Source organism: Melitaea cinxia, chromosome 6, assembly GCF_905220565.1.
Source record: "Melitaea cinxia chromosome 6, ilMelCinx1.1, whole genome shotgun sequence".
NCBI lineage: Eukaryota > Metazoa > Arthropoda > Insecta > Lepidoptera > Nymphalidae > Melitaea > Melitaea cinxia.
This window is the reverse complement of record NC_059399.1, coordinates 6,321,400-6,333,887: the sequence shown is the minus strand read 5'-3', so window position 1 is coordinate 6,333,887 and position 12,488 is coordinate 6,321,400.

Below are 12,488 nucleotides of genomic sequence, written 5' to 3'. Positions count from 1 at the left end.
AGTTATCCGCGAACACACATAAACATATATTTACGGTTGAATTGAGAAACCTCCTCCTTTTTTAAAGTCGGTTAAAATGTGTTTTTAACTGACTTGAAAAAGGAGAGAATTATCAATCCGAGTGTTTTTTTTAATGTGTGATGATACCTCATAGCTTTTTACAGGGTGTAGCGATTTTGATTATTCTTTTTCAAATCATAAGCGGTGGCTGTGGTGCTTGTTATGTGGTCCAATTTAAAGATTGATATCTGACGAGTAATTTTTGAGTTATCGCTAAAAACGCGTATTTGTTTAACTGTTTTACCGACTACGTCGTATTTTTTTTTTCGTATGAGTGAAAACACTAATATCTTTTTAATAAGTAAATAAATATATTGTTGTATTAGAAAAACTTTCCTTCTTATGATTGCATTATGTATTAGATAAAAAAAATCAAACTTTGTTAAACATAACTATGCTTTTTGATTATTTAGTAGTTTGTACGATTTTATTTTTATGTTACCCACACATTATGGATTCTAAACATTTTGAATATCATATCAAAAATTGACTGGGATCTCTCTACAGCGATATTCACGTATAGCAGAAACTCCTTGTTTCAAGTTCATTTTAAATTACGTTAAAAATGTTGAACAATTATGCAAATACAATATTAGATGCATATTCATGAGCATTCTACTTCTTATTCGTTTGAATTCTTCGTCACTGTCTTGTAAACGAATGTTCTTAACTTCAAGATACTTATAACACTAATATTCTGTCAGGCATGATATTTTCGTAAAAAAGCAACGTTTTCACGTTGTTCAATAGCAATTATATAAAAATTAATGAGTATTTTATTTTTTTGTATCGTAAGTTCATGAATTTTAAATTAGGTGTACAAGAATACGATGTTAAATTAAATGTAACAAACACATTAAATAAAAAAGAAAATTGCGAAAATAAAAATAATCATATACACTCATGTGAACTTTTGCGTACCAAATACTAATTTACAAAATAAAATCACTAAAGCGAATACCAATAACCGTAATAATAATCAATGAAGATTATTAGGTTATTAACATCTTCACACCGGATTCATAATATAATTATATAAATACGTGCGTTTACGTGTAGAGTATTTAGAAATCGTTGATAATAAAATCCAATCAATTTATGATCGGTTATTACAGGTCATTTATTACATTAACTATGTTAAAAGTGTATCGGTAATTGAAGGATTTTTGTTCTTCTTTTTATTTTTTATGCCTGTAAAAATGTTAAAAAAAAACGCTTGGGAATTATCACTTAATTTTTGCTAAATTACCACAATTATTAAGACTATAAAGATTGCAGTATGTTATACTATTTATTAGAGAGATATTGATTATTTAGAGTCTATATTGTTCATAATAAGATTTTGCAAAAGAACAATTATATATAAACTGTTATTATGTTTTTAATTCAATAATTATAATATACGGACCTCTAAAAGTGAAATCGAGGACTTATTTTTATTGACGCTTACAACAAATGGAGCATTGTATGCTGTCGTTTGGATATCGTATTTTATTTTTGTCAAGTTGTGAAGCAAGGTTAGATGCCGTATTGCTACTGTACGCAAATTGTCATGCTATAAGATTTAATATTTTAGTATTAAAATGTATATACATACACATGTTTTATATATATATTCAACTCGATTGTTGATGATTATTTTTATGACATTAATTATTTTTTTATTTACGTATTTATTTTCTTGAAGTCGAGAAGAACACAACGCATAAAATAATCGTGGGTCATTGCAAAGCGAAATCGAGTTCATGGTTCGAACCTACAAAAACAATACGCAGCCATGACTTGGGCTAAGGTCACTGCGATGCAATGGTGTACCTCCAAATATTATCTGCAGTTGATAATTTTATGTACAAACTAGTCATGATGATTCAGTCTCTGACATCCCGCTGATGAGTATAAGTCTCTTTCTCCATCTAGAAGAAGTATTGGAACTAAATCTACTACGCTGCTAGAATTTAAGGTCTGTAAAAATTTCAACTTTTTTGCTTTCTGTTAGATTATTGTTAGTATTTATATGAATTAAGACTTGTTTGTTGTTGATATCGAAATGTCACCCTGAAGATGATTAAAAATAATTAGGTTACTTGAAAATAATCAAAATTTAAGGACTTTAGATATTAAAACAAAAACATAATTATTTATGCTATGTAGTGTTCACACTACGCAAGAATGTTTCACATACGGCAGTAATGTTTCTATAGAAAATATCACTTTTAATTAATTGAAGTAAAAAAATAGCGATAATGTATCCTATAAGAGGATGTATTAAAATGTTGTTTTTAAAATTATATTTATGATTTAGTACCCTCCAGCGCGGGGGCGCCAGATGTTATGGCAGACTTCTACTGACTAAAAAACCACCACTTGTGAGCAGTCGTCCGCCTGGGTGGGCCGAGATGGGCTCGCGCTAGCATTCGCCACCTCACAACAGGGGTATCCTGCGCCAGCCTCTGCATGCGTGCGAGCTCCTCCCACGTAGGAGGCTCCCCCCGGGATCTCCTCGCCGCCACAAAATGATATGTTTCAGCGAGGATCTCCGCCTGCAATTTCCAAGCAACAGGCAACCTACATCATCCTTAAATGTTTTTTCAAAAGTCATATATAAAGGTAATAAATAGATCAATATAATTTTAAACCAATAATAATGATAATTTATGATCTTCCTTAGTAAGTGCAAATCCGGAGTTACCTAGTCTTTAATTTATAATCTGCAATTTTTTTATACTTATTTATTGTTGTACGATTTTGTTTTTGTTAATAATATATACAATATAATATAAATCTCGTGTCACAATGTTTGTCCTCAATGGACTCCTAAACCACTTAACCGATTATAATAAAATTCGCACACCATGTGCAGTTCGATCCAACTTAAAAGATAGGCTATATTTTATTTTGATATATTATGTTATTATTATATTTCAGAAAAAAATAAGGTGATACGAAGTTCGCCAAGTCAGCTAGTATACAATAAATTAAATTATTTTAATGTCAAATACATAATAAAATTCGGTGTTTTTAATAACAGTTGAGTTTTCTAGTTCTTTATTTATATATTATGAAAGTAGAGAATAAAGAAAAGAGAAATTAAAGTAGCACAAGTGAATAAAGGTCAGTGAACTAATTTATATATATATTCTCTTAGAGAGAGATTCCCACCTATATATTGACTTATCACGATATCTCTGGAACCAAAAGGCGTAGAGACTTGAAATTTGGTAGGAATATTTCTTTCGCCAAGTAGAGGTCAGCTAAGAACGGATTTTAAGAAATTCCACCCATAAGAGTTGGTTGCGAGGCGTTAACAATGGAAAATTCCCGTTTCTAAGCTATGGCTCCTATCGACTTCAAATATGGTAGGAATCTCCTATATCTGATGTAGAAAAGATCGATGAGCAGATTTTATGATAACTCATTCCCACTAAGTATTGCGGGGGTTAACAATGTTAAATTTTAAATGTATGTAACTTTGAAACTACTGAACCAATTTTTATTAAATTTTGTAAACATCTGTAATTTGGTCTGACTTAGAAGATATGGTAGTTTTTATGTCAGTTGGACCCGCTAGGTGGCGCTGCTATCAGTATGTTACTCCGAAACTACTAAACCAATTTTTATCAAATTTTGTAAGCATCTATAATTTGGTCCAACTTGGGAGATAGGATAGTTTTTATTTCGACCGGACCCAATAGATGGCGCTGCTATCAGTATGTAACTCCGAAACTACTGAACCAATTTTTATCAAATTTTGTAAGCATCTATAATTTGGTCAAACTTGGGAGATAGGATAGTTTTTATTTCCATCGGACCCAATAGGTGGCGCTGCTATCAGTATGTAACTTCGAAACTACTTAACCAATTTTTATCAAATTTTGTAAGCATCTATAATTTGGTCCAACTTGGGAGATAGGATAGTTTTTATTTCAATTGGACCCTATAGGTGGTGCTGCAATCAGTATGTAACTCCAAAACTACTGAACTAATTTTTATCAAATTTTTAAGCATCTGTAATTTGGTCCAACTTGGGAGATATGGTAGTTTTTATCGCAATTGAACCCGGTAGGTGGTACTGCTTTCGGTATGCCAGCTGTCAAATTTGATACGTAGCTGTTTTCCGGACAGGACAACGTCTGCCGGACCGAGTTATATATAAATCTATACTATAATATTATAAAGAGGTAAAGTTTTTAACTTTGTTTGTTTGTAGGGGGTAGTCCTCGCAAATACTGATCCGATCATGAAAATTCTTTCACTAAAAGAAAGTTACACTATTCAGGAGTGATATAGGCTGTATTCTATTGTTTTTGAACAAAAAATTCAGTGAAAAATAATAGTATATATAAATCAAGTCGTAGAAATGCGAGCGAGATGAATACCTAACTATACATATATTTGGATCACAAAAATAATTATCGCCCAACAAAGTGAGCACGGGTCGGCTAGTAAGTAATATAATCGTAATAACATATAGTAAAAAGGATACATAAACAAGAATTAACTTCAGAATTAGTTTTAATTGACGAAACAGCCAAGGCCAGGTAGATCTTTAAATTTCATATATTTTTTTTACTCTACTGAAGTATATTTTTTTTGTAACAACTAAAAAATGTCCCAACCAATCTCCTTCATGTCTTCTTTTTTAGTAAAAAAGAAAACTTTTTTTCACGTTAACAAATAATATCTACGTATTAAAATATATCTACGTATTTTGCTTGGGCATTGTATACCCTGTATTGAAATGCAAGTAAAAGCTTTGACATAAAATAAAATATTGCTTAAATAGTAAGTAATTAAGTGAACTTGGTGTACAAACTAAACTTTATTAAATTTCCTTAAGTAAGCAATTAAACATTAATTTTAAATAAATAAGTATTTAATATTTTACAATTTTATACAAATTTACGATAACATAAAAAACACTCATAGGCAGTTTCTCTATGAAATATGACCACTTGGAATAGTGATAAGAACGCTAGCGGTGTTTCCTCTTTGAAACGCGACGAAAAAACGACGCGGTGGCGCTGCGGTCACAGCCTTGGCTGTTACGCTGGCGGTCGAGGTTTTTTTTTTATATATAAGTAATATACATCCACGGGCTTTTGAACCCATGTCCTTTTTTTAAATCAAGGCATGCGTTACTCAGCATCATCATTGTTTAAGTTAGACTAACTTAATGTCTCCAACAGAGACGTGAGTCCACCGACCGGTTCTTATTCTAACGTATGATACATACATGTGAATTTTAACTATTCTGTTATTTATTCTAGATGTATAAATTTATCTATGATTTATTATTATTATTATTAGTATTATTTCTTTTTCAATTATTTCTTTTTCTTTTTTGTTAAAGTTGTTTTATATAATGATATCTTCCATTATCTAACGAACAATACATTTTCCTGATAATAATATACTTATATCTAACTTAATCTTACATTATTTACATGCGTAAACGTTTTCTTAAAAATATATATTTTAATATTATATCATATCACCACCTACTGCCCCCAAGCAAAGCAACCTATTCGCATTTTACTTTAACATCGCGAGAACACTCTCAACGACGGCGGTGTCTCTATTAGTAATCACCATCTTGAGATTATGCTCGAGAATGTGGGCGGTCGCGGGTTTGATCTCCGCTGACGATAGAAATTTGTGCTTGTCTATTGCGTTTGTTTCCGGACCCCGACACAGGAGAAAATCCCACTGGGTGCGTTGAGTATGAAGCGTTTGAGTGTATGAGGGTGAACATCACTTTTAATACCTTTTTTATCATGAGTGTCAGCTCCGACATGTGACTGAATTACTTAAGATTGATATTAAAAAATTAATATATTCTTTTAAAAAATAATGATAAAACAAGAGTCTAAATATTAATTGTCGCTATTCCTATCGGTACAGTAAATGCCAGTATGCTATTATACCAGTATCTTATTTAAAGAGCTAAAAGCGCTGTAAAAAGTCACTTACAGCGCTGCTCCACAGCATCATTGCACACAGCGCGCCTTATATTGTTTCTTTAGTTGTTAACTCCAAAACTTGTAAAAGAAGTTAAAAACATATAGACAGTTGAGTCAATATTTTATCATTTTTGAGTGATAGCGCTAAAAAAATTATATAAACTTTTTGTCAATTAGTTAACACTATAACACAGTTCCATTACTACCTTGGAACTTAAAAAGCCGACCAATGGCGGGATAACCACCCAACTGCTGGCTTTTAAATACACAGGCCGAAGACAGACTGCAGCGTCTTCGTTGCGACAAAGCCAAGCCTGCGGTCACCAACCCGCCTGCCCAGCGTAGTGATAATGGGCAAAACACATGAGTTCACGCCATTTTTGGCACGAAACTTATGTAGGCCTATGTCCAGCAGTGGACTGCGATAGGCTAAAACGATAATTAGTTAACACTATTATGTAAGTGTTATTATGCAAGTGGATGTCAAATATCGTTAAATCTCATCCCCGCTGGCGAACTTATTAAAATAATTTCTAAAATAAATAAAATAATTATATAATATAATTCTATGACCTACAAAGTTTAATTTTGTATAATTGATTCAATTGTTATAGTTACACAAAGTTTATAAATTAATTATTAAGTAACTTTCGACAAAAATCCGCAATAAATTTAACATTCGCACGAACAATTACATGTTAATACCGTATTGCCTTTATAATATTAGTTTATTAATTAAAATAATGTTCATTAATATCATCATCATCACAGCCTATACACATTAATATGTAAAAAAAAAAAAAAAATACAAAATAGCACTGTATATATGATGTGTATGTTTGTCTGTATGTCCTTTATAGAATCGTAAACTACGCATTTGATCATGATTGTCATGATCTTCAGCAAAGTTTTGTGCATGAGCCCACAACGGTTTCTGAGTTGATACGACCAAAACAAAAAATTAAAAAAAAAAGCTTCTTCAATCTTTTTTTTTTTTTTCTACTTATTTTTTCTCGTAACGTCAGATTTTTATTTAAGCTAAATATTGATATGAGTGAATGTAATTCATATAATCCCTAACAATGGACTCGATACATAAAACGAACATTTATACCTAATATTTCACTATGTGTCTACCTCATAACACTAGCAAACATTTTACTGGACTAATTTTAACAATTTTTTTAATCAAAAGCTGCTGCTCGTTACATCTGATTCAGCCTGTATCATCTCACTGCTGTGCCTATGTGCACTGCTGTGCATATGCCTCTTTCTCCATATAGGAGAAGGGTCGGAGCTTAATTCACCACGCTGCTTCACTGCAGGTTGGCGGGTACATTCCCTACTATGAGTTACGATTACTATCATATGTAGATGATAACAACCGGGACCATCAGCTCAACGTGCTCTACGAGGGTCGGTGGGGAGATTCACAAGGACAGATACCTAGACCAGAAAAAAATATGTGCACAAATACAAATATCAATCCGAGCAAGAATCGAACCCAGAATCGTTGGTGTTCCAGTATCGGCGATGTATTCCAGAAAGGCTGGGTCGCGCATACACGGCACACGTACTGTACCAGAGCGATGTCAGAGCTTGTTACATCGTTCCATTTATATTTTATTGAGATCTGCAGAATTTTTTAATAATCTCTTATAAAACGCAACGTTATTAGGCTATTTTTTTCGTCTACCTATGTTGTGTTATGATTTCAGAATAGACAAAGTTTATAAATAACAAATAAGAAAGAGAGGTTTCTTATTTATTTAGTTTTTATATAATTTTTTTAAATCTTTTTTGTAATATTAAAAACATTACCTAATTTAATTTAATATGGCAATTAAAGTTAGAAACTCTTTCATTTTATATTATTACAAAAAAATGTGTTAATATAGTTAAGTAAATCGCGTGTTGCTCGAGTTATACAAATGATCAATTCATTACAAATTATTCAGTAAGTTTCTAATACATTAAGTTGAGATACGAACAAAACTAAATCTACGTTAAATCTGAATACTAATACTGACTTTGTATGTTGTAGCAGTTTTAGAAACCTCAAATTGTCAGGGTGTTTTATTGCGTTTATTTAGATTAGACTTGAAATAAATAGATCGCTCTCTTACTCTAAGTTCAGAATATTTAAATATTACTAATATTATAAACGCAAAAGTTTGGATGTATGGATGTTTGTTCCTCTTTGACGCAAAAACTACCGAATGGATTTTAATGAAAGCTTACAAGAATATGGCTTATACATTAGAATAACACATAGGCTAAAATTTTTAAAGATAGTGTGTGAGTTCTCTAAAATACAACGATAATTTTCAAGTAAGTCGGAATAAATCTGCCATCTGCGAGTAAAAAGTAAGTAAGAGTAAAAAGCGTGGGGTGCTTGATATATTAAATGTAACAATTATTCTACTTGCAACTATCTATGTGCGGAGAGTTAAAAAAACATCGTCAAAAGTTTTTTACTCTGAATTGAATTATTTTCTTAATTACTTTAATTTTGTTTAATTTTATTTTGAAGTAATTAATTATGATTGATTGTTCAATATTCTATTACTGTAATATAAACTCTTTGTAATTAAAAATTATTTTTTACTTTTTAGTTTGATTAGCTATAAAAGCGTGGTTTTTTAGTTTTTTTTTTAACTATAATTTATTTTAGAAAAATATAATAATAGATCAATAGATTTATTTATTAGCAATACAAGAAATATTTTTAGTATATCCTTTTCCTGTTGGTATATTATTAAATAATACCTAAATCAAAAGATAATTAAATGTCTATTTGTACATTAAATATGCAACAACAATTTAAATTAAATTTATTACACAATAAGTAATTAAACGAAACAAAAGATTGGTCGTAATAAAAACTTTCGCCAATCGACGGCTACTTATACCTTATTATATACACAGGATGTTAATATAGTACGTACATATAGACAATGACAATATTACATTTTTAAAGGTATGGAATTAATTCACCGTTCATCTCACATCGACAAAATTTATCTACTGTTGAATAATTTCCGATTACATAAAATGTCAATTGTTTTACAATTGCTTTGTGATTGGATTGGGTTTTACACGGGAATTGCTAACAAGCAGAAATGTAACACATTTCAAAAATATATTAATTTTCAGTGTTCTGAGCTAGACAGCCAACCTTCACATTGGTTACGTAAATTACGTCACAATAAGAGTGCGCGTGCTGTGGGTTACAAATTTGACGCCCCAAGCAGTAACAGATCGATTCAATTCTTTCTCGTAACGTCTCCGGTATATATTAAGGTTTAATTCAATGCTAATTCATCAGTTTCACTGCGGAAGTCTAAGAAGAAAGATCAAAATGTTAGCTAAAGTGCGTCTGAATATTTTAACAATTTGCGATTTTAAAGTACACATAAAAAAACTATTTCTAATATAATTTTTTATTTTTAGATTTTGATTTTTACTATCGCAGTGTCGGCCTGCTACGGTGATGAGCATTTTTACAAGTACAGACCAGTTCCAAAAGAGCACCATAAAGTATATAAATATCCCTCGGTGCAAAATATTCTCGGACTTGTCAATCAAGAACCAGCTCCTATTTATGAGGATGAGCAAAGTGAAGCGATCCATGTTCCTGGTTCTGAAGCAAACCAACATCAATCAGCGATTTCGTCACAGACTATTGTTCACTTCCAACCGCAAGCTTATGAGGAATCTCAGTCCCAAGAATCTTACGGAGAACAAAACGAACAGCCTATTGGTCATAAACAATATCATCAAGCTAATGAGGAAGTGAAACTTCAACAGGGCGGTCATGCTAAAAACAATATTCAATCATTACATTACCCTAGCGTATCCTATGAGGCTCAATCCGTACCAGCTAATGTAGAAGCCCATCACTACATTCGCGTACCTGCTCATCATTACCAATACGCTCAAGGAGCCCAACACCAAGCACCTGCTCACCATCAAGTTGAGGCTCACCATCAAATCGAGTCCCATTCGCACGAGGAGCCTATTGACTATTATGTAAGTTACTTTAATTTAAATCTCTGACTCGTTCACGGATGTCCGGAACCTATGTAAAAGTAACTTTCTATTAATGTATTCATATCACATAAGAACATTTTATACACAAATGAGATCATACCTTAAACATCTACTACAAACAAAACATTTTCGTACTTATTGTCACAATTATTCTATTTCAGGCTTACCCTAAATACCAATACGAATACAAAGTTGAGGACCCGCATACGGGAGACAACAAGTTCCAACATGAAATCCGTGATGGCGACAGTGTTAAGGGAGTGTACTCTCTGCACGAGGCTGACGGTTCCGTGAGAACGGTTGAATACAGCTCAGACAAACACCACGGGTAAACAGTTTAAAATATTTTTTATAACTAACTCGATGTAAGCATGTTGTGAACTATATAAGGAACATTTAAAGAAATATTCTATTACATTAGTCATACTGATGATAATAATGACAACATACAAACTTAGACCGCTATCATGCTTTTAATCTTACTTTGATTTTTCCTATAAATACAATACTATGTACGTTAGGTTCATTGTTCAAGCAATTTGCACTATCAAAATGTAATGACTTTGCTATTCTTTCTAAAGATTTCCTGAAAGAGATTGCATTTAGCAGTTAGACAATGTATAGGACCTATATTATAGATGGTTTTTTACTTTTACATTCTATTTTTGCTTTTTTATTGTGTCACGAATATAAGCAATAAAGTTTTTATATAGTAGTCTTAGTAAAAAAGTCTTGTGTAATATTTCATCATTATCATATCAGCGTGCTTTATTCACGAGATATTGTTAGTAAAATTACGAAAGGTATTTTTAATATTCACTTACTATGCTGATAATTACTAATTATGACACAATATTGACCTAAATTGTTATTTTCTTTCAGATTTAACGCTGTTGTAAAACACTCAGCACCTGGCCAACACGTGCACATTGAGAGCCATCACGAAAATTAGTTTTTTCTTTATTTTTTTAAGGCTGACTGAGTCTAAATTATTATCAACGTTACTATTGTTGCTATATGTGTAAATAAATTGTTTAGTACTGCTTATTTAAATATTACTTTTATTCACTCCCATTATTTTTTTAGAAATTTTGATATTAGTTAACTTGGATTGGAGGCGTTGGAGTTATTCGTATATTTAATTACACTAAAGTAAAAAAAGAACATTAAATAAATCTACACTTATAAATAAAATGAAAATATCTGTGATTTTAAAATAACTGTCTTTTTTCAAGTGCATATAGTTACTTACTCGATACTAAAACACAAACAAACGATTTCAATTTTTTTGTCTATCTGTCTTTCTGTTTGTCCGGGCTAATATCTGGAACGGCTGAACCTATTTGTAGAGCACATTCCTTGAAAGATAGAGAAGGTTGTGGGGCAATATATAGGGTTCTTTTTATCCAAGAATTCCTGCGGAATCGGGATTTACGCGGTGAAAATCACGTTAGCTACTTGCGAGTACCTACCGCCGAGATAAATAATTCTTAGAACAAAAACGACTAAAATCCCAAAATGTTCAAATTAAAAATATATATATATAATAAAAATCTAAGTAGTAAAAAGTAAATAAAATAAAAATACTTCATTCTGCATACCAAAAAAAAAATTATATATATATATATATATATATATATATATATATTAATATGTAGTCTTTATAATTATTTTTTTATTTACCTAATAAATCAAAAAACTTTAAATGTATGTCAATATGTATGTACAACTATCTGTAGAACGGCTAAAATAAGATAAAGGAGGTCACATGACAAAACTTTTTATTCCATAGTTCACACGGGATCAGGATCACGTTAGAAAATAATGAGGATCCTAATAGAATTTCCAACGCGAACGAAGTCGCAGGTATAGGCTAGTATCAAATAAAAAATTATGTTATACAATTTTTCAATACTAAAAATTTGATTTCAACCAATGGAATTTCTGACAGTTAATTTTTTTTAATCAGTGAAAGGAGTAGCGATGCGGAAGGTTACATTTAAAAGAGGTTAACGACCAAAACGATTGTATCTTGAATGAATGAATTAACTGATGCATATGTGTGCGTAAAATGTTTAACATAACGTTCATACTTGTGGTTTTTTTTTCTACAAATTTTGTAAGCGTATTACATATACGTACTTGATTACAATTTTATGTGCAAAATTAAATTTGTAATAATATACGTATTTAAAAGAAAACTAAATTATGTAACTGTACTTATTTTTTTATTATTTTTTTATACTTTATTGTACATCACAACTACATTTAAAACATTAAACATATCATCATTCATCATTACAGCCTATACAGTCCACTGCTGGACATAGGCCTCCACAAGTTTACGCCAAAAATAACGTGAACTCATGTGTTTTGCCCATAGTCACCACGCTGGGCAGGCGGGTTGGTGACCGC